The sequence below is a fragment of the Thamnophis elegans genome, chromosome 8 (assembly GCF_009769535.1).
Source record: "Thamnophis elegans isolate rThaEle1 chromosome 8, rThaEle1.pri, whole genome shotgun sequence".
NCBI classification, from domain to species: domain Eukaryota; kingdom Metazoa; phylum Chordata; class Lepidosauria; order Squamata; family Colubridae; genus Thamnophis; species Thamnophis elegans.
Genome location: NC_045548.1, coordinates 72986721 through 73006549, shown reverse-complemented (window position 1 = coordinate 73006549; position 19829 = coordinate 72986721). Strand labels below are relative to the sequence as shown.

The window sequence follows — 19829 nt, the reverse complement described above, 5'->3', positions numbered from 1 at the left end:
TTTCCTTCTCTCTTTCTTTATTTCCTTCCATCTCCTTCCTTCCTTCTCTTCCTTCCCTTCCTTCCTTGCTTCCCTTCCCTGCTTCCCTTCCTTCTTTCTTTCCTTCTTCTCTCTTTATTTCCTTCCATCTCTCTCTCCTTTCTTTCCTTCTCTTCCTTCCTTCTCTTCCTTCCTTCCTTCTCTTCCTTCCTTCTCCTCCTTCCTTCTCCTCCTTCCTTCTCCTCCTTCCTTCCTTCCCTTCCTTCCCTCCCTCCAGACAAAACACCCATTTCTTGCCATAAAGCAGCATCCAAGGACTTGCTAGAAAATGCCCTTTCCTAGAAATATATGGAAAGCTCTGGTGAAGAATATTGTGCCACGTTATATGAATCCCCGAGGGATGTTTCCTAGACTTGATCAAGAGTGAAGCAATTGTTTTTTTTACTCGTAAAAGTACCTGGCTAGGGAAAGGCTGTAAAAGTAATAAAAGGGGTGGTTAAAGGGAGGCATTGTGGAGATTTCATCCTCTCCCATTTTCTTCCAAGAGGAGCTTCTTGTAAAAGGCTTCAGGTTGTCAAGAGGAGAACAAGGTCAGAATGCAAAGGAGGGCATTTCCTCCTTGATTTTCAGCCAAGGAAAATAGTTACTATGGACAAATGGATAGTAGGATGGATGAGAGAAAGAGAGATAGGGGGAGAGAGAGGGAGGAAGGAAGGGAGAGAGTCAGTTAAATGGATGGGTGATAGAGAGATAGAAAAAGATATAACAATAGCGCTTAGACTTATATACCACTCTGAGCAGTTTATAACATCAACATATTGCCCCCAACAATTTGGGTCCTCATTTTATCTTAGAAGGGTGGAAGACTGAGTCAACTTTGAGCTGGTCAGGATTGAACTCCTGGCAGTGAACAGTGAGTTAGCCTCCTAATAGACAGAGATAGAAATAAAACAGACAGATAGATAAGATAAATTGATAGATAAGATAGAAAAGATCTATAAGATAGATAGATAGATAGATAGATAGATAGATAGATAGATAGATAGATAGATAGATAGGCAGGCAGGCAGGCAGGCAGGCAGGCAGGCAGGCAGGCAGGCAGGCAGGCAGGCAGGCAGGCAGGCAGGCAGGCAGGCAGGCAGGCAGGCAGGCAGGCAGGCAGGCAGGCAGGCAAAAAAACCCACACAAATATAACAAAGGCAACAGTAAAAATATTGGGTTTCTGTCGTGATGGACTCTTGTGACGAGCCGATTGACAGATGATGGAAGCAGTTAGCTTCCTCCCATAATTGGGGCTTACCAGGGGTTGTAAAAATCTAATATAAATATATATATATATATATATATATATATATATATATATATAGATATAGATATAGATATAGATATAGATATAGATATAGATATAGATATAGATATAGATATAGATATAGATATAGATATAGATATAGATATAGATATAGATATAGATATAGATATAGATATAGATATAGATATAGATATAGATATAGATATAGATATAGATATAGATATATAGATATAGATATAGATATAGATATATATATAGATAGATAGAGATATAGATATAGATATAGATATAGATATAGATATAGATATAGATATAGATATAGATATAGATATAGATATAGATATAGATATAGATATAGATATAGATATAGATATAGATATAGATATAGATATAGATATAGATATAGATATAGATATAGATATAGATAGATAAGATAGATTGATAGATGACAGACAGACAGTGAGACCAGAGAGATGGCTAGGTAGATAAATATAGATGAAGAATGCATGGATAGATGATAGATGAGACAAACAGAGAGGCAAACAGGCAGACAAATAGATGGATAATTTTTCTCCCTCTTAGTCTGGATCAGGACCATAACGTGACCAAACCCCTCCCTCCCAATCAATCAAGAAAAGGAAGATCAGCATTTCGAGTGGGTTGAAATTCATCCCAATCTCTCCCTCCTTGTGTGGCCCCGGTGGCCCCCAGCACATATGGAGTTGGGAGAAGCATACTGTGAACGTTTCCACAAAACGGCCCCCGTGCCCATTCATCAAAAGTCGGCCATAAAAGAAAAATCCCCCGTATCCAAGAGCTAAGCAGGCATTGCTCCCTGCCAACCCATTTAACATTTCAAGACGTTCCCTCCCACCCCACTGGGATGGCGGGCACAGTCGGACCACGGGCAGAGCCAAGGTGGCGCAGTGGTTAAATGCAGCACTGCAGGCTACTGCTAGATCAGCAGGTCAGCGGTTCAAATCTCACCGGCTCAGGGTTGACTCAGCCTTCCATCCTTCCGAGGTGGGTAAAATGAGGACCCAGATTGTTGGGGGCAATATGCTGACTCTCTGTAAACCGCTTAGAGAGGGCTGAAAGCCCTATGAAGCGGTATATAAGTCTACTGCTATTGCTCTTGTTTTTCCGCCTCTTCTTCTGGGCAGGCTTCCAAGCAAAACTCTGGACGGCAGCCATCCATATTAAGGGGGAAGCCCGAGGCTGGCATTTCGCTTGTACTCTACCAGCTTCTCTCTGCTGCTGCCAAGGATGAATGAGGAGATTATTATGCCAAGTGGAAAAAAGACGGGACTGGTTATGAGGATTCTTTCTGTACAGGCCAGTGTGATTTAGTGTGCAAAACATGATCTCCATCCTGAGGAGGAGGAGGAGGAGGAGGAGGAGGAGGAGGAGGAGGAGGAGGAGGAGGAGGAGGAGGAGGAGGAGGAGGAGGAGGAGGAGGTGAGGTGATTATAAACTCTATTTAATGACGGGAAGGGTGTCTCGGTTTCTCTGTCCTTTGCTTAACCCTTCCTGGTCTTATTTCCCATCTGTCTTCCTTCTCAACATATATTGTCCCCATTTTAGTAGACATTAATACCCTTTCCTTCCTTCCTTTTTTCCTTCCTTCCTTTTTTCCTTCCTTCCTCCCTCTCCTCCCTCCCTTCCTCCCTCATCTTTTCTTCTCTCCCTCCTTCCCTCCCTTCCACCTACCCATTTTTCATTCCCTCCCTCCCTACTTTCATTCCCTCCCTCTCTTCCTTCTTTCCCTCCTTCCTCTTTCCTTTCCCCTTCTCCCTCCCTCCCTTCCTCCTATCTCTTTTTCTTCCCTCCCTCCCTCTCTTTCTTCCTTCTTTCCCTCCTTCCTTCCTCCATTCTCCCTCCCCCTCTCTACATCTCTCCCTGCCCTTCCCCTCCCTCCATCCCTTCCTTCCTCCATTCTCCCTCCCTCCTATCCCCCTTTCTTTCCTTACTCTTTCCCTACTTTCCTCTCTACTTTCCTCCCTGCCTCTCTTCCTTCTTTCCCTTCTTCCTTCCTCCCTTCTCTCCCCCTCCATCTCTCCTTCCCTCTCTTCCCTCCCCTTCCTTTCCTTCCCTCCCATCCTTCTTTCTTTCCTTCCTTTCTTCTCAAGCAAGTTCCTTGGACCACACATTAGAAAGAAAGAAAGAAAGAAAGGAAGGAAGGAAGGAAGGAAGGAAGGAAGGAAGGAAGGAAGGAAAAGCTTCAGAAACAGGCCTGATGGGCCAAACTTAAGAACCTCTTTGCCAACTGAATGCAACTGTTTCCTTCCTGAGAACCTCCATCTGTTTCCTTGAATGGAAATACAGTCCGTATCTTTGGTGTTGCAGATTTTATTTCTCTTCTTTGTGTGGAGTTTCCTCCCCCTGCAAAAGTACTTGTCGTTTGTACACAAAGTTCTTACCGCACACTGCCTGCATGTTTGCCGAATACTCCAAGAAAAATTAAACAGTAGACATATGTTGTGTAACTGACACACGTGCACTGGCACACATATAATCCAACTGCATTTGTTCGCACACTTCAACCCAGGCAAAATATCTTATTTTATTAACATCCAGAAGTCCTGAGGCCAAAACCTCCCCAAATCAACCCAGGGAGTCCTTGATTTACGAACACTGCTGGGAGAAGAATTTCCGCTGTTAAGGAAGACGGCTGTTAAATGAGTCATAGGCCATGTTGTCACCATTTTGTCGTGGTTGTTGAACAAATCACGGCAGTTGTTAAGCGAATCGCAGGGTTGTTAAGCCAATCCAACCTCCTCTCTTTCGACTTTGCTTGTCCGAAGTCAGTTGCGAAGGTCAGAAATGGTGGCTTTGTCCTGGGATGCAACCGTCGTAAGTATGAGCCAGTTGCAAGCATCTGCATTTGGATCGCATGACCTTGAGGAGGCTGCAATGGTTGTGGGTGTGAAAAATGGCCATCAGTCATTTTTCCCCAGTGCTGTCGTAACTTCAAATGTTCACTAAATGAACTGTTGTAAGTCGAGAACTACCTGTCCTAGAGAGGATAGCAAAATAAAAAGAAGTCAGGAGCCTTGCAGCACTTTTTCTGACTAACACATTTTTATGGTACAGCAACTCACAAAAGCTTCTGCCTTTTAATCAACTGTTTTACTCAGAAAGAAGACCGATATATTGCCATACGCAATAAGAATAGATATATAAAAGCAATTATAAATATTTGTTGTTGCTGTTAGTTGCAAAGTCATGTCCGACCCATCGCAACCCCATGGACAATGTTCCTCCAGGCCTTCCTGTCCTCTACCATCCTCTGGAGTCCATTTAAGCTCACTCCGATCACTTCAGTGACTCCATCCAGCCGCCTCATTCTCTGTCGTCCCCTCCATCGTTCCCAGCATGAGGCTCTTCTCCAGTGAGTCCTTCCTTCTCTTTAGGTGGCCAAAGTATTTGAGTTTCGTCTTCAGGACCTGGTCTTCTGAAGAGCAGTCAGGGTTGATCTCCTCTAGGACTGTTCGGGTTGATCACCTTGTAGTCCAAGGGATTCGCAGGAGTCTTCTCCAGCACCAGAGTTCAAAGGCCTCCATTCTTTGGCGCTCAGCCTTCCTTATGACCCAACTTTCACAGTCATCCATTGTAACTGGGAAAACCATCACCTTGACTATACACACTTTTGTTGGCAGGGTGAGGTCTCTGCTTTTTAGTATGATGTCTAGATTTGCCATAGCCTTCCTCCCCGGGAGCAAGCATCTTTCACAAATATAGGAACAATTAAAATTACAAAAAATAAATAGACTAAGAACCAAGGGTGAAGGAGGTGCCTGCTGTGACTGAATCAACCACCTTGCCAGAGCGATACTGGTTGAGCCCGATGGAGGAGTCAAGTGGACAATTAATCTGGAATCATTATGTAGGCGTAAGAGTTGAAGGTCTGATTGACCACCATCCCCTGAATGTCATTGAACCTGATCTAGTCTGGCCCAGGTGCAGACTTCCAGTCTAGGAATATTCCTGTGAAAGAAACATGAGCAAAAAGGTAGCTAATCGAACTCTTCACTTTTGGATCGGGTTGTTTGCACCTGACACACTTCCATCTTGAAGCTTCTCCATCAGGGTCCCACACCCAGAAGAGTCAGGTCTTAAGGTCCTTCCAGAAGGCCAAAAATGTGGGAACAGATGTCATCTCCAGCAGCCAGATGTTCCAAAGTGTGGAACCATGGCAGACAAAGCTCTTCTCCTGGACCTAGCCAGTCAACGTTCATTGGCTGATCTTTTCTTCCAGAATACATGTCGCCAATCCCATCAGGACAAGACACTTCTTCAGACATCCTGCACCTCTGCCACAAAAGACTTTCAAGGTGATAAAAATCATAATGCCATATACCACATTAGAGATGAACAGCACATGAGTGAGTTTAACTCTACAAACATCTCACCTTAGTTAGCTTGTGACAGAATAGTTAACCTTGGACCTTGGACCTTCTGCTTGAACCTGCTGCTCAGGTAGGTAACCTGTTGTGGTCCAGCAGGAGCCTTTGGAGCTGCCACCAGACTCCGACAGCAAGGGGCCCTATGAGTCAGCCCTGGAGGATGTGGAGGACCCTGGACAGGGTTCCGACTCCGAGCAGGGCGCAGAGAGACTGGTTGTCCACCAGGTGGCGCCTGAGCCTTGGATCAGTGGGGAGGAGACAAGGGAGAGTGATCCAGAAACCAACTGTGAGTTGTTCCAGGATGCACACCGTCGAAGGGCTACTCGTGTCAAGAACAACTACGTAATTACAGGAGGTAATTACGCTCAGCTGATGGTCATTAGGCTCCTCTCCAGACTTTAAAAGACTGCTTGTGCCATGCCCTTCTTGCAGAAGTCAACGCTTGGTTTAAAGAGAAACAAACTTGGCAGGCTGGATTGCTGCCAGAGTTAGTCTGAATTGCTGCCAAGGTGTCGGACTTGCTGCCAAGGTCCTTATCTGTTTGTTTATTTGGCTTTCAGCCACCGAGATTCTGGTCTTGTTATTAAAGGACATTCCATTTTACGCTTGTCTTGGCTTTTGTTACTGGACGGAGGAGGGGATCAGAACAGTAACCCTATCCCCTTTCAGATGTGACTGTCTCTTCTTAAAATTTTCCAGTGTTGGATGGAGAACCCGCAACTTCTGAAGGCATGTTGTTCCACTGATGGATTGTTCTCACTGTCAGGAAGTTTCTCCTTAATTCCAGGTTGCTTCTCTCCTTGATTAGTTGCCATTATGTAAAGAGCTTCTTCAATAAGGTAAAATCTTCTTTTTAGAAGAGCGGAGTTTTGATAGAAGATGGAGAAGAAAGAGGAGGAAGAAAACAAAGGAAGACCAATTGCCAGTCCAGTTCTCAAATATAGCTGGATACATCCTGGAATCCACACTGTATATCGAACATTAATACAATCGAGCGAGTCCAGAGGTATTTCACAAGAAGAATATTCCACTCCTCTGCTTGCAATAGAATACCTTATGTCACCAGGCTTGAAATTTTGGGCTTGGAGAACCTAGAACTATGCCTATTAAGGTCTGACTAAGCGTAGTACACAAAATTCTCTGCTACAATGTCCTACCTGTCAATGACTATTTTAGCTTCAATTGCAATAATACATGGGCAAACAATAAATACAAATGCAAGGTAAACTGCTCCAATACTGTGACCCGACAAATGCGCGCCCGACAACAGCGCGCCGACAAAACGGCGCCGATAAAACGGCACCGTCGACAGCACGCCCTCAAAGGCACGCCGACAAAAGAGAGCTGACAGAAGTGCGATTAGGGTTAAGGTAAGGGTTAGGGTTAGGGTTAGAGCGCGCTTTTGTCGGTGCGCTGTTGTCAGCACGCTTCTGCGCTCATTCGTCGGCGCGCTTTCGAACTCGTGGTTTTCTCACCGTGGTTTTGTCGGCGCGCTTTTGTCGAGCGCGCATTTGTTGGTGAACCCTCCAATACGACTTCAGCAACAGAGTGGTCAATGGCTGGAATGCTCTACCTGACTGTGTTGTGACATCCTCAAACCCCCAAAACTTTAATCTTAAACTGTCTACTGTGGACCTCACCCCATTCCTAAGAGGTCCATAAAGGGGGCGTGCATAAGCGCACCAGCGTGCCCACCATCCCTGTCCTATTGTCCCCATTTATTTGTACCCATTTCCTGTGTTCATGTCCATGTTTATACATACCTGTTATCTCGTACATGCTCGACAAACTAAATCAAATAAATCAGTGTTTCTCAACCTTGGCAACTTGAAGATGTCTGGACTTCAACTCCCAGAATTCCCCAGCCAGCATTCGCTGGCTGGGGAATTCTGGGAGTTGAAGTCCAGACATCTTCAAGTAGCCAAGGTTGAGAAACACTTTAATAAATAAATAAACAAACAAAAGGGAGAATGACACAGCATCTCATTTATAACTCAGTTCAAATGTACTGTATCCTATTGCTTAGCCTCATGAGTAATCCAACTCTGTTTCTTTTCCACTTTATATTTTGTCCCAAGACTCTGCCATACCATTTTGAGTTAAAGGGGAGCCCCATGAAACACAACCCTTCGGAAGTTCTTTATTTATTTTTTAACCTCAACCCATTCATTCAGAATATTTAAGAGTCCGAGAGTAGAGAGGGAGGAAAAAGTGTTAGGTAACGTATGGGCTTGGAAGAGAAGTTGTTTAGTCTCTGTGATTAATGGGAAGGGAGATCGTTCTCCAGAGATACATTAAAAGCCATTAATGTTTGGTTCATTTATTAATGATGAAGATTGTCTCTGGATCAAAGTACTTTCGAAGTACAAGAAACGAGAGACTGGGACAAAGAAAAGACTCTGGACAATGCTGAGCCTTAAAAGGGTCACCTAGCTACTGTGATTTTTGTCCCCCCCCCCAAAAAAAAATAGTGCCGAATCTTTGAAAAGGTGCTTTGATTTAAAAAAGATTTGTGACCAGGACTGATGATATCTAGTTAGGGTAATGAAATCCGCAACAGAGAGCACCAAGGGCCCCTCATTTCAACCCTGAGCTACAAATATTCTCCTTTATTGATTTGTGTACAGCTCAATCCTCCTCTGAAGTAGCTTTTGTGTGTTGTTTCATTCACCCAGGAAATGGGGTTTTGTGTGTGTGCAGGGCATACTGAGAAGCTCAATCAGGGAGACACCAGAGGAACGATCTCACCCAGGGGTGGGCTTCGAAAATGTTAATAAGGGGGTTCTCTGCCCAGTTGCTGGATGGGTGTGGCCATGGTAGGGGTTGCCTAGTTGGCCTCCGGCACCATAGAATAGAATAGAATAGAATTTTATTATTTGTATGCCGCCCTTCTCCGGGAGGACTCAGGGTGGCGAACAATTCAAAAGGGGAAAAAGGGGAACATAAAATGAACTACAGATAATTAAAATAAGCAAGAGTCACACACCATATAAGTCGAGAGGGGAGGGAACTCATCACTCCCAGGCCTGCCGGCAAAGCCAGGTTTTGATGGCTTTTCGGAAGGCCTGGAGAGAGGTGAGGGTCCGAATCCCTGCGGGGAGTTCATTCCAGAGGGCTGGAGCTGCCACAGAGAAGGCCCTCCCCCGGGTAGTAGCCAGATGGCATTGGCTGGTAGATGGAACCCGGAGGAGGCCAACCCTGTGAGATCTAATAGGTCTGTGGGAGGTAATTGGCAGCAGGCGGTCTCTCAAGTACCATGGTGGGGGAGGGCGTTTTTGCCTCTGGAGCAGTGGTGGGATTCAGCCAGTTCGCACCTATTTGGGAGAACCGGTTGGTAACTTTCTAAGAGGTTCAGAGAACCGGTTGTTGGAAGAAATCTCCTTTTGGTTTTTTCCACTTTGCAGGGCTAATCCTGTAAGGAAGGCAGGAAGGAAACATTCTGGTCTTGTTCCTAGCCTAATCTTTATTCCCCTGCTTACAGAAACTGCCTCTCCGGTTAGCCCTTATTACATTGTAACCGCTAAGGCGAAGCGCCCATCGACCTGAGTGACCTTGAGTTGGCCAAGCCCACACAGTCACATGACCACCGAGCCCCACCTACCCAGATAGTCATTAGGGCAGAGAACCGGTTGTTAAATTGTTTGAATCCCACCACTGCTCTGGAGTCTTTCTTTGATCCTCTAGGAGGGCAAAAATGGTGTCCCTAGGCTCCAGAGGCCCTCAAACTTCTGGTAGGCCTGTTTTGTTGCCCTCCCCGAGCCTCCATGCCCCGCCCTGTACTTACCTGCATGCAAAACTGGCTAGGTGGGGATTCCTGGGAGGGGTTAGGGTGGGCGAGGCCAGCCAGGAGTGGGATTTGGGGGTTCTCTGAACTGCCCAGAATCTTCTCCCGAACCCCTGCAAACCCCCCAGCAGCCCACCATTGATTCACCCCAAGTAAAGAACCTTCCTGAAAATAAACATGTAGTTTTGTCTCAATCAAATTGACTGTTATTTCTCCAACCTAGAATATGGCTGAAATATGGGTGAAATATATTTGCCCTGAATAGCTTGGTTTTTTTTTTTTTTTTGGTTTTTTTTAGGAATTCAGGTGCACTGGGAGTACAGAATAATAGATTTGGAAGGCACTTTGGAGGTCTTCTATTCCAACCCCCTATACCATTTCAGACAAATGAATATCTCTTCTTCAAGACCTCCAGTGACAGAATTCTCACTTTCCACTGGCTGATTGTTCTGTCAGGAAATTTCTCCACAGTTCTAGGTTGCTTCTCTTCTTGATTAATTTCCACCCATTGCTTCTTGTCCTGCCCTCAGGTGCTTTGGAGAATAGTTTGACTTCCTCTTCTTTGTGGCAGCCCCTGAGATATCGGAACACTGCTATCATGTCTCCTCTAGTCCTTCTTTTTGCATGCATTTTTCCCAATATCTGTTTATCCATAAACATGCACACAATTATGTAGCTAAATCTCCATATGTTTCAGCCCCTTATTAAATCTCTTCTTGCAAAGGACAGGTCAACCATGACACCCTGCTCTTTGGATAATATTTAACTAAATGTTTACCTCATGGAACTAATCTCTTTTTATAAACAAAAAATTAAACCCGTATTAATCCTCAGGGCCTTTCAGAAGCTGGTGAAAACATGACTGCTGCAGAAAGCCTTTGAGGATTGATATCTCATGTTGTAAGTCTGAAAAATGGTCGTAAGTCACTTTTTTCCAATGATGTTGTAACTTTGAATGGTCACTAAATGAACTGTCATAAGTCAGGAGAAACCTGTAATTTCTGGTGTTGTGTTTCAATCATCATTGAATGTTTGATTGGCATCTATCTTTTAATACATAATTTCAGTAAGGTGTCTAGAATCCAGATAGCTTCAATACATTCCCCAGACAAATAGAGAAATAATATATATTCCACAGATAAGTATATAAATATATTTCAGAGGTAACAGCCTTCCTATTAACCCTATTGCTAACTTTGTTGATCTGTCCCTCTTCTTTCTTTATTAAAGTTAAGAATTGTATTTGTACTGAAATTCCTTTTTCGTTCAGGAAAGTGCAAGGAAAGCTGCATTTTCTGCTAGTGGAATAAATGTGTTAATCAACAGTGAATAAATTCAAATATTAGATATTGATCCGGAGTTGGAGTTACGCTCCTTCAGATTGTCTTTGATTCATTCTTCAGTCTTAATTCTATCAAAAGATATTGAGTTGGAATGGATAGAGAAAAGACTGAAAAAGGCAGGAAGGTTATAACCAGCTGAAGAAGTGATGGAGTTTCCCAAAGGTAGAATTTCAAGGGGAGATTATATATATATATATATATATATATATATATATATATATATATATATATATATATATATATATATATATATATATATATATATATAATATCGCTGATAACGGATAAGAGCCTGTGGCCTAATGGCTAAGATCTCTGCCTAGTATGTAATATAGCCCAGGTTCAAATCCCAGTAAGGGTATGGCTAGCTGATGAGAGCTAAATAGCTCGAAATAGATCTATACTAGTCTCCCTTTATTTATTTATCAGCACAAATACAGCAAATTATATATATATATATATATATATATATATATATATATATATATATATATATATATATATATATATATACACACACACACACACACACACACACAACACACATATACATATACATATATATATATACATACATACTATCATATATATATATATATATATATATATATATATATATATGTGTGTGTGTGTGTGTGTGTGTGTTTTATTTGTGCTGATAAATAAATAAAGGGAGTATAGTGTATAAATAACATACACTATATTTGATAGTGTATATATATACACTATCAAATATATATATATATATATATATATACAGGGCGGGGCATAACCTTTTCCTAGGGGGTCACAGCAACACTTGTAATAACAACACAAATAATTCATACACCATTCGAAAGCCCATCAAAACTGAGTTTATTGACACGATTTAATAGTCAGTATGACCACCATTAGCCCTTCGAACAGCATTCAAACGAGGTGGATAAGAACACAACAAATCTTCAAACAGTTCCGTTCGATTTTCCAGATTTTTCAACACAGTTTCCAAATTCATTCTCAAAGTTTCAACCGAATATCGATTTTGACCTTGCTCCTGAATCATCAGAGCTTCCACTTCATCCTTAATTATGGCCCCAATGTTCTCTGCCGGATTGAGATCTGGCGAATTTCCCGGCCAGACGTCATTGCCCCAAAATTCGACATTGTTTTCCTTTAACAATTGCTGAGTCGCATTTGCACGCATGCAAGGAGCTTTGTCATGAAGAAAGACAGCCTCACCAACCACCAAGACATTGTCTGGATCACTGAGAAATGGAATGACATTCTCCAATAAAATTTTCTCACGGAAATAACTGCCATCCCAGGATTCCCCTTTATCCTTCAAAACCCAATGCAGTTTCTTGGCTGTGAAAATGACGAAAATCCCGATGCAAGTCGGATTGCGAACGATTTGTCGATATCGTTCATGTTTGGCGATGTCGTCGACGTCTTTAGCCCAAATTCGATCGTTCTGGAAATTCGGTTTTCGAATGGCATAAACGAAGAATTCGTCAGATGGCGCCAAATGAAGAAAATCTTCCTCGGTCCATTCAGACAACCAATCGCACAACCAAAGCCGATCTTGAACGTGTGTTTGAGTTTTCAATGGTTTGCAAATGACGTGGAATGGCTTCAAACCTTCTCGTTCTCGATATCGGCTGATTGTCCTTTGATCAACTCGTTTTCCACGAATTTGAAGGATTTCTTGGGCCACTTTTCGGTTTCCTTTTCGTTGTTTGCGACTGCCAGTTGCAATGATGGCTTTGCTTTCTTGGGACAGTTGCAGAGGACGCCCTTCTCCAAATTTTGTGAAACATTCTTGGGCTGTTTTGTTCCAATTATCAGTAACCCAATCCGGATGACGTTTCAATTTGTTTGCAATCCATTTTCGATTGATAAACGTCGCTCCAGCATCGCGAGCCTCTCGAAAGGCAATGCATTTTATTCTGTCAATGATCCTTTGTTCTTCCGAATCGAATTTTCCAGCCATTCTTAAAGCAAATTTAACATTTAATAGCTCATTCAATTCAGTTTTTTATGGGCTTTAAAATGAGGTGTCGCGGAAGTTGTAAACTGCTGTCGATCTTGCTGTGACCCCCTAGGAAAAGGTTATGCCCCGCCCTGTATATATATATATAGTGTGTGTGTGTGTGTGTGAGAGAGAGAGAGAGAGAAGGAGGGAAGAGACAGATAGATTCATTCTCTCTCTCTCTCTCTTTGTGTGTGTGTGTGTGAGAGAGAGAGAGATAAGGGGGGAAAAGAGAGAGACAGACAGATAGATTCTCTCTCTCTTTGTGTGTGTGTGTGTGTGTGAGAGAGAGAGAGAGAGAGAGAGAGAGAAGGGGGGAAAGAGAGAGAGAGACAGACAGAAGGACAGATTCCCACCCTGTGTGTGTGTGTTTGTGTGTGTGAGAGAGGCAGATAGATAGATACATTTTTCTCCCCCCTCCCTCTCTAACACACAGGCATACAACATGTTCATCCGGAGCCTTATTGCATCAGGATGCTGATGCTGCAGTTTGGGGTTAAACTACTGTATATATTATGCATATGATAGTGACTTCCAAGAAATCTCTGATGGGCTTCCTGACAGTAAACAAAATATTTTGCTATATTGTTATAACAGGGATGACCCAGGCGTACTGACCAAATGGTTAGCTTGGTCCTTTGGTTAAGACAGGGATGACAACCCGTTTTGGCACCAAATGCTGAAAGAGGAGATGACTGTCCGGTTTCCGGCGTGCACTTCCAGTTTCTGGCACACAGGCTCATGTGAGTATCAGCTACCTGGTGAACATGCACACGCCAGAAAATGGAAGAGCAGTTCTTCGGTTCCCGGCATTGCTGCATGTGCAAACTCCAGCTGATCGTCACGCCAGAAACCCAAAAGAAGAACAGGCAAAGTCTCGTGTGCCAGGTGACATGGCTCCGCATGTCACTTTGGCCATGTCACTTTGCAACCATCATGGGGTTAAGGCATCAGGCAAGAAACCAGGAGTCTGGGAGTTCTAGTCCCACCTTAGGCATGAAAGCTCCTGGGTGATTTTGGGCCAGTCACACTCTCTTAACCCACATACTTTACAGGGTTGTTCTTGTGTGGAAAATAGAAGGAGTATTGTATGAGTTTGCTGCCCTGCGTTATATCTAACAATAACAAGGTGGAATGTAAACAATGATAGATGATGATGGTGATGATAGATAGATAGATGATAGAGAGAGAGAAGTGGATGGATGATAGGTAGATAGATGATAGATAGATAGATAGATAGATAGATAGATAGATAGATAGATAGATAGATAGATGATAGAGAGAGAGAAGTGGATGGATGATAGGTAGATAGATGATAGATGATAGATAGATAGATAGATAGATAGATAGAGATAGGTAGATAGAGATAGGTAGATGAGAGAGAGAGAGAAGTAGATGGATGATAGATAGATGATAGATGATAGATGATAGATAGATAGATAGATAGATAGATAGATAGATGAGAGAGAGAGAGAAGTGGATGGATGATAAGTAGATAGGTGATAGATGATAGATAGATAGATAGATAGATAGATAGATAGATAGATAGATAGATAGATAAGAGAGAGAGAGAAGTGGATGGATGATAAGTAGATAGGTGATAGATGATAGATAGATATAGATAGATAGATAGATAGATAGATAGATAGATAGATAGATAGATAGATAGATAGATAGATGAGAGAGAGAGAGAAGTGGATGGATGATAGGTAGGTAGATAGATGATAGATGATAGATAGATAGATAGATAGATAGATAGATAGATAGATAGATAGATAGATAGATAGATGATAGATAGATAGAGATAGGTAGATGAGAGAGAGAAGTAGATGGATGATAGATAGATGATAGATGATAGATGATAGATGATAGATGATAGATGATAGATGATAGATGATAGATGATAGATGATAGATGATAGATGATAGATGATAGATGATAGATGATAGATGATAGATAGATAGATAGATAGATAGATAGATAGATAGATAGATAGATGAGAGAGAGAGAAGTGGATGGATGATAGGTAGGTAGATAGATGATAGATGATAGATGATAGATGATAGATAGATAGATAGATAGATAGATAGATAGATAGATAGATAGATAGATGATAGATAGATAGAGATAGGTAGATGAGAGAGAGAAGTAGATGGATGATAGATAGATGATAGATAGATGATAGATGATAGATGATAGATGATAGATGATAGATGATAGATGATAGATGATAGATGATAGATGATAGATGATAGATGATAGATGATAGATGATAGATAGATAGATAGATAGATAGATAGATAGATAGATAGATAGATAGATAGATAATAAGAGGGAGTGAGGGAGATTATAGATCGATCTCTGTTCTGTTCTGTTTCATAATATGTTAGATAGATATATGAGAGAGAGAGGGAGGGAGAAGAGGGAGAGAGAGGCAGATTGCACAAATTATAAAACAATGGATGGGTTCCCCCAATGCAATGCAAGGGGAATGAGGAGGGAGATGTACTGGATACGGTAGCTGCCTTGAGTTATTTGTAAAAAAAATAATAATAAAGGTGAGCTACAAATCAATAAATGAAACCCCATTACAGGAAGACCTCGCTTACAATTGCCTTGCTTAACAACCGCTAAAACTTACAATGGCACTGAAAAAGTAACCTGTACCACCCCATCCTTGTGTTTCCGAACCTCATATTTTGCAGCTGCAGCTATCTCCGGCTGCAGCTTCTCCTCCGGTTTTCCTTTTGAAAGCCACAGAAAGCGACAGAAAGAGAGAATTCTGTTTCCCCAAACTTGCTCATTTGCACTATCGACTTGGGCACTGCATCCCCCTGCACAGAAGAGAGATGGGAGAGGACTCTGGCAGCAAAATGCCAGCTCTGACCCAAATACGTTCTGTTTTGTTGAGATGAAAATGAAATAGAAACGCGATGCAGAACCTCACTCTGGATAGCCCCCAGCGTTATAAAGTCACAAATGAGGAGCAACACTTTGAATTTCCAAATCAAAGCTATTATTTTTAAAGGAAGCAATGACTGAAATCCAGGGGGTGAGTGGGTGGGTGGACTGGATTTGGAAGACTTGTTTTTCTCTTTAGGGGGTCTTTTGTTGATCAAAATGCTGTGTCTCCCCCCTCCTCCCCCCCTCCTCCTCCTCCTCCGGGGAAAAAGTATAAAAGAAATCAACACTCGGGATGGGATTCATCTCTTATTTTCTGCTACTGTTTCACTATCATTTCAACCGGGAGAACAGAATGACAGAATAACCGAGTTGGAAGGGACCTTGGAGGTCTTCTAGTCCAACCCTCAGCTCTGGCAGAAAACTCTAGAACAGTGGTTCTCAACCTGTGGGTCACAACCCCTTTTGGGGGTCGAACGACCCTTTCACATGGGTCGCCTAAGACCATCCACCTCCACTGGTGTCGCCCATGCTCAGGAGCACGTCCTGACGTGGAAGATGCATGAAGAGCGCCAGGTAGCAAAACAGCCTCCTCCCAGCTCTGGGCGCAACCTAGACGCCGCCTCATCCGGTCTCCATGCCAGGGAAAGGCCGAGGGGGTGAAGGGGGAGAGAGATAGGTTCTTCTGGGTGGCGGATCAGCCTCGGCTCTGACGGACATCCGAAGCAAGGCCAGTCGGCAGTGCCGCTTCAGCCCAGCTGTCTGTACAGGGGCTTGAAGGTGCCCGGAGAACAGGAGACCGGCGGGGCAGTCAGCCCACCCACTTCAGCTAGTGGACGGGCTCTCGCCCAGGCAGGCGCATGCCGGGATTCAAGCTGTCTTGGGCCTGGACGCTGCCTTTGCTGCCCCCGCCGCTGGTCCTGTCCTGCAGGCTAAACTGAGATTAGAGGCTTTTTGGCCCCCGGGAAGGGCTGGCAAGAGAGGCTGGAGAGGAGGACAGCACCCCCCACCTTCCACTTGGGACGGAAGCACAGTTCGATGTAGCTTAAGCCTCCGTTTAAAATCCCATGTAAAGGGCAACTTCTTAATTTGTGTTTAAGAGAGAGAGAGAGAGAGAGAGATAGAAAGAAAGAAAGAAAGAAAGAAAGAAAGAAAGAAAGAAAGAAAGAAAGAAAGAAAGAAATAAAGAAAAGTGAGGGAGGAATGGAAAGAAAGAAGAAAAGGGAGGGGGGAATGGAAAGAAAGAAAATGGAAGGAGGGAGGAATGGAAAAAAAGAAAGAAAGAAAGAGAAAGAAAGAAAAAAAGAAAGAAAAAGAAAGAAAGAAAAAGAAAGAAAGAAAGAAAGAAAAGAAAATGGAGGGAGGAATGGAAAGAAAGAAAGAAGAAAAGGGATGGAAGAATGGAAAGAAAGAAAGAAAGTAAGAAAAAAGAAAATGGAGGGAGGAATGGAAAGAAAGAAAGAAGAAAAGGGAGGGAAGAATGGAAAGAAAGAAAGAAAGAAAGAAAGAAGAAAAGGGAGGAAGGAATGGAAAGAAAGAAATAAATAAAACTGGGTGGGGGAACGGAATGTAAAAAAAGTAAACTTAATAAACCACGTACTGCTGCTGGAGGCAGGCAGGGAGGTTGTTTTATCCTGGAAAATCCCAGACTTGCTGATCTTCTCCCAAAACAAGATTGGCAGATTAATCACTATGCTTTAATTATGCTCAATTTGTCATAATGAAAATACATCCTGCATATCACATATTTACATTACAATTCATAACTGTAGCAAAATTACACTTATGAAGTAGCAACGAAAAGAATTTTATAGTTGGGGGTCACCACCACATGAGGAACTGTATTAAAGGGTCGCGGCATTGGGAAGGTTGAGAACCACTGCGCTAGAACCATTGTGGAAAGCCCCCTGCCCCCCCCCCAGGATGAAATATTTTGGGAAATATTAAAAAGAGGCAGGATAAAATATTTCCCCTAAATAAGAAATGGGAAAAATCTTAACGGAGGCAAAAAACAGTCCCAGTTTCCCTGCCCCAAGCAAAAACTGAGGAGGCCATCTTTTAGAAATGCAGATTTGGTCATCCATTCAGAAAGACTGGGTCAGACAGAAACTCCAGATAAGCAACAAACAAAAGGTTGACAAGATTAGTTCAGACAAATACCTTGGGTTTGCATTTTCCCTTTTGCCTAAAGAGCCAGCTATGACCCCATAGGAACCCAGGAGGTATAAAAACACACCCACTCTCAACTCTATTTGTTCAGCTGACCCAGAACCACAATCGCAGTTGGTTCTGTTCACCAATAAATGGTCCTTCTTTCCAATCAGCCTCCATTTTGCTTCCAGTGTCTTTCTCCCGGCTTGGAACAGAACCAGATGGATTTCCCTTCCAACACCGTTTCAGACAAGTGGTTGTCCAATCCCTTCTTTAAAACTTCCAATGATGGAGCATTCACAACCTCTCCAGGCAACTCATTCCACTGATTAATTGTTCTAATTTCTCCTAGGTTGCTTGTCTCCTTTCCATCCGTCACTGATGATCAGCATAAACAGAAGATTTTAGGAGGCTGAAGATGAGGTGACAAATATGGAATCTGGGATTGGGAACGTGTGTTCTAGCTAAATTTCCCCCTCCGTGTGGAAGGATTGTCTTCTATCATATAGATACCAGAAGTTCTGCTGAACATCTACATGTGAACATGAAAATTATTCTCACTGAATTTTGGTATGTAGTTAAGATAGCAAATTGTGGTGGCTTTCCTACTGAAACACCAAGTACACTCCAGTTTGGGGGACAGTATACAAGTACAATACAATAGCAGAGTTGGAAGGGACCTTGGAGGTCTTCTAGTCCAAACCCCTGCCTAGGCAGGAAACCCTATACTGTTTCAGACAAATGGCTATCCAACATCTTAAAGACTTCCAATGTTGGGGCAGTCACAACTTCTGGAGGCAACTTCTGTTCCACTGATTTTCTCACTGTCAGGAAATTTCTCCTCCGTTCTAAGTTGCTTCTCTCCTTGATTAGTTTCCACCCATTGCTTCTTGTTCTACCCTCAGGTGCCTTGGAGAATAGTTTGACTCCCTCTTCTTTGTGGCAACCCCTGAGATATTGGATGACTGCTATCATGTCTTCCTTAGTCCTTCTTTCTATTAAACTAGATATACCCAGTTCCTGCAACCGTTCCTCATATGTTTTGGCCTCCAGTCCACTAATCCTCTTTGTGGCTCTTCTCTGCACTCTTTCTAGAGTCTCCACATCTTCTATACATCATGGTGAGTAGTCCTTGACTTACAACTGCTTGTTTAGCCACCATTGGAAGTTCTGTTGGATCTACCTTGGGGTACTTATTAACCTGTTCCCCAAATCATTGATTCACACACATGCACACTCGCACTTCATGTAAGTGAAGAGCCTATTGCTCTTGTACATGAGTAGCTTTTTCATTTTCCTCCCAATCACAACACAAAAGTTTGTCATTTCCCTTATAAAAAATCATGGTGGCCTAATTTGATTTGGTGTCACTGGGGACAAAATTGGGAGAGCCATGCAGAGCCCCAATCTCTTGTGTCCCCATCTCCCACCCCCATTTCTGACCATAGGGGGGAAAAAGAAGTTTTAACACCAAGAAGGAATTCTTAGAGGAGCTCCATTCTTCTTTCACTCTAGTAAGTTTGTCTCTATGTCACTCTATCTAGATCAGCCTTAGCCAACTTGGCTCCACAAAACAGTTGACCGGGATCAGTTAATTTCATCCTGAACAATCCAAGTTTTGGAATACAGTTAACTCCTTTTTTCTCCTCCCAACCTAGTCACTTGTAACACACACCCCGTTTTGACCCAGTTAAAGAAATCCACAAATGAGCCCATCTTGAATTCAATTGACTAGATGCAGATGCCACCTTGAAAGAAATGGAACTGCAGAATTCCTTGTCCCAAAGGGGATTTTTCAAGAGGCAACTGAACTTTCTTTGTTTTTCCTTGAAGACATTTTGCATCTCTTCCTAGAAGCTTCCTCGGTTCTGACTGAATGGTGGAGAATGGAAGGATTTATATTCCTTGCAGTCATCTGGTTGTTAGTACTCCTTTTGAGAGTTGTTGA

General features: G+C 42.8%; 1 long non-coding RNA gene across 1 annotated transcript; it reads left to right on the top strand.

Moving 5' to 3' along the window:
• Window positions 1–10245: 10245 nt before the first annotated feature.
• Window positions 10246–18595, top strand: LOC116512635. Its single transcript, XR_004255907.1, has 3 exons — window positions 10246–10378; window positions 13427–13572; window positions 18234–18595. It is a non-coding gene; the product is annotated as an uncharacterized LOC116512635 (long non-coding RNA).
• Window positions 18596–19829: the final 1234 nt, after the last annotated feature.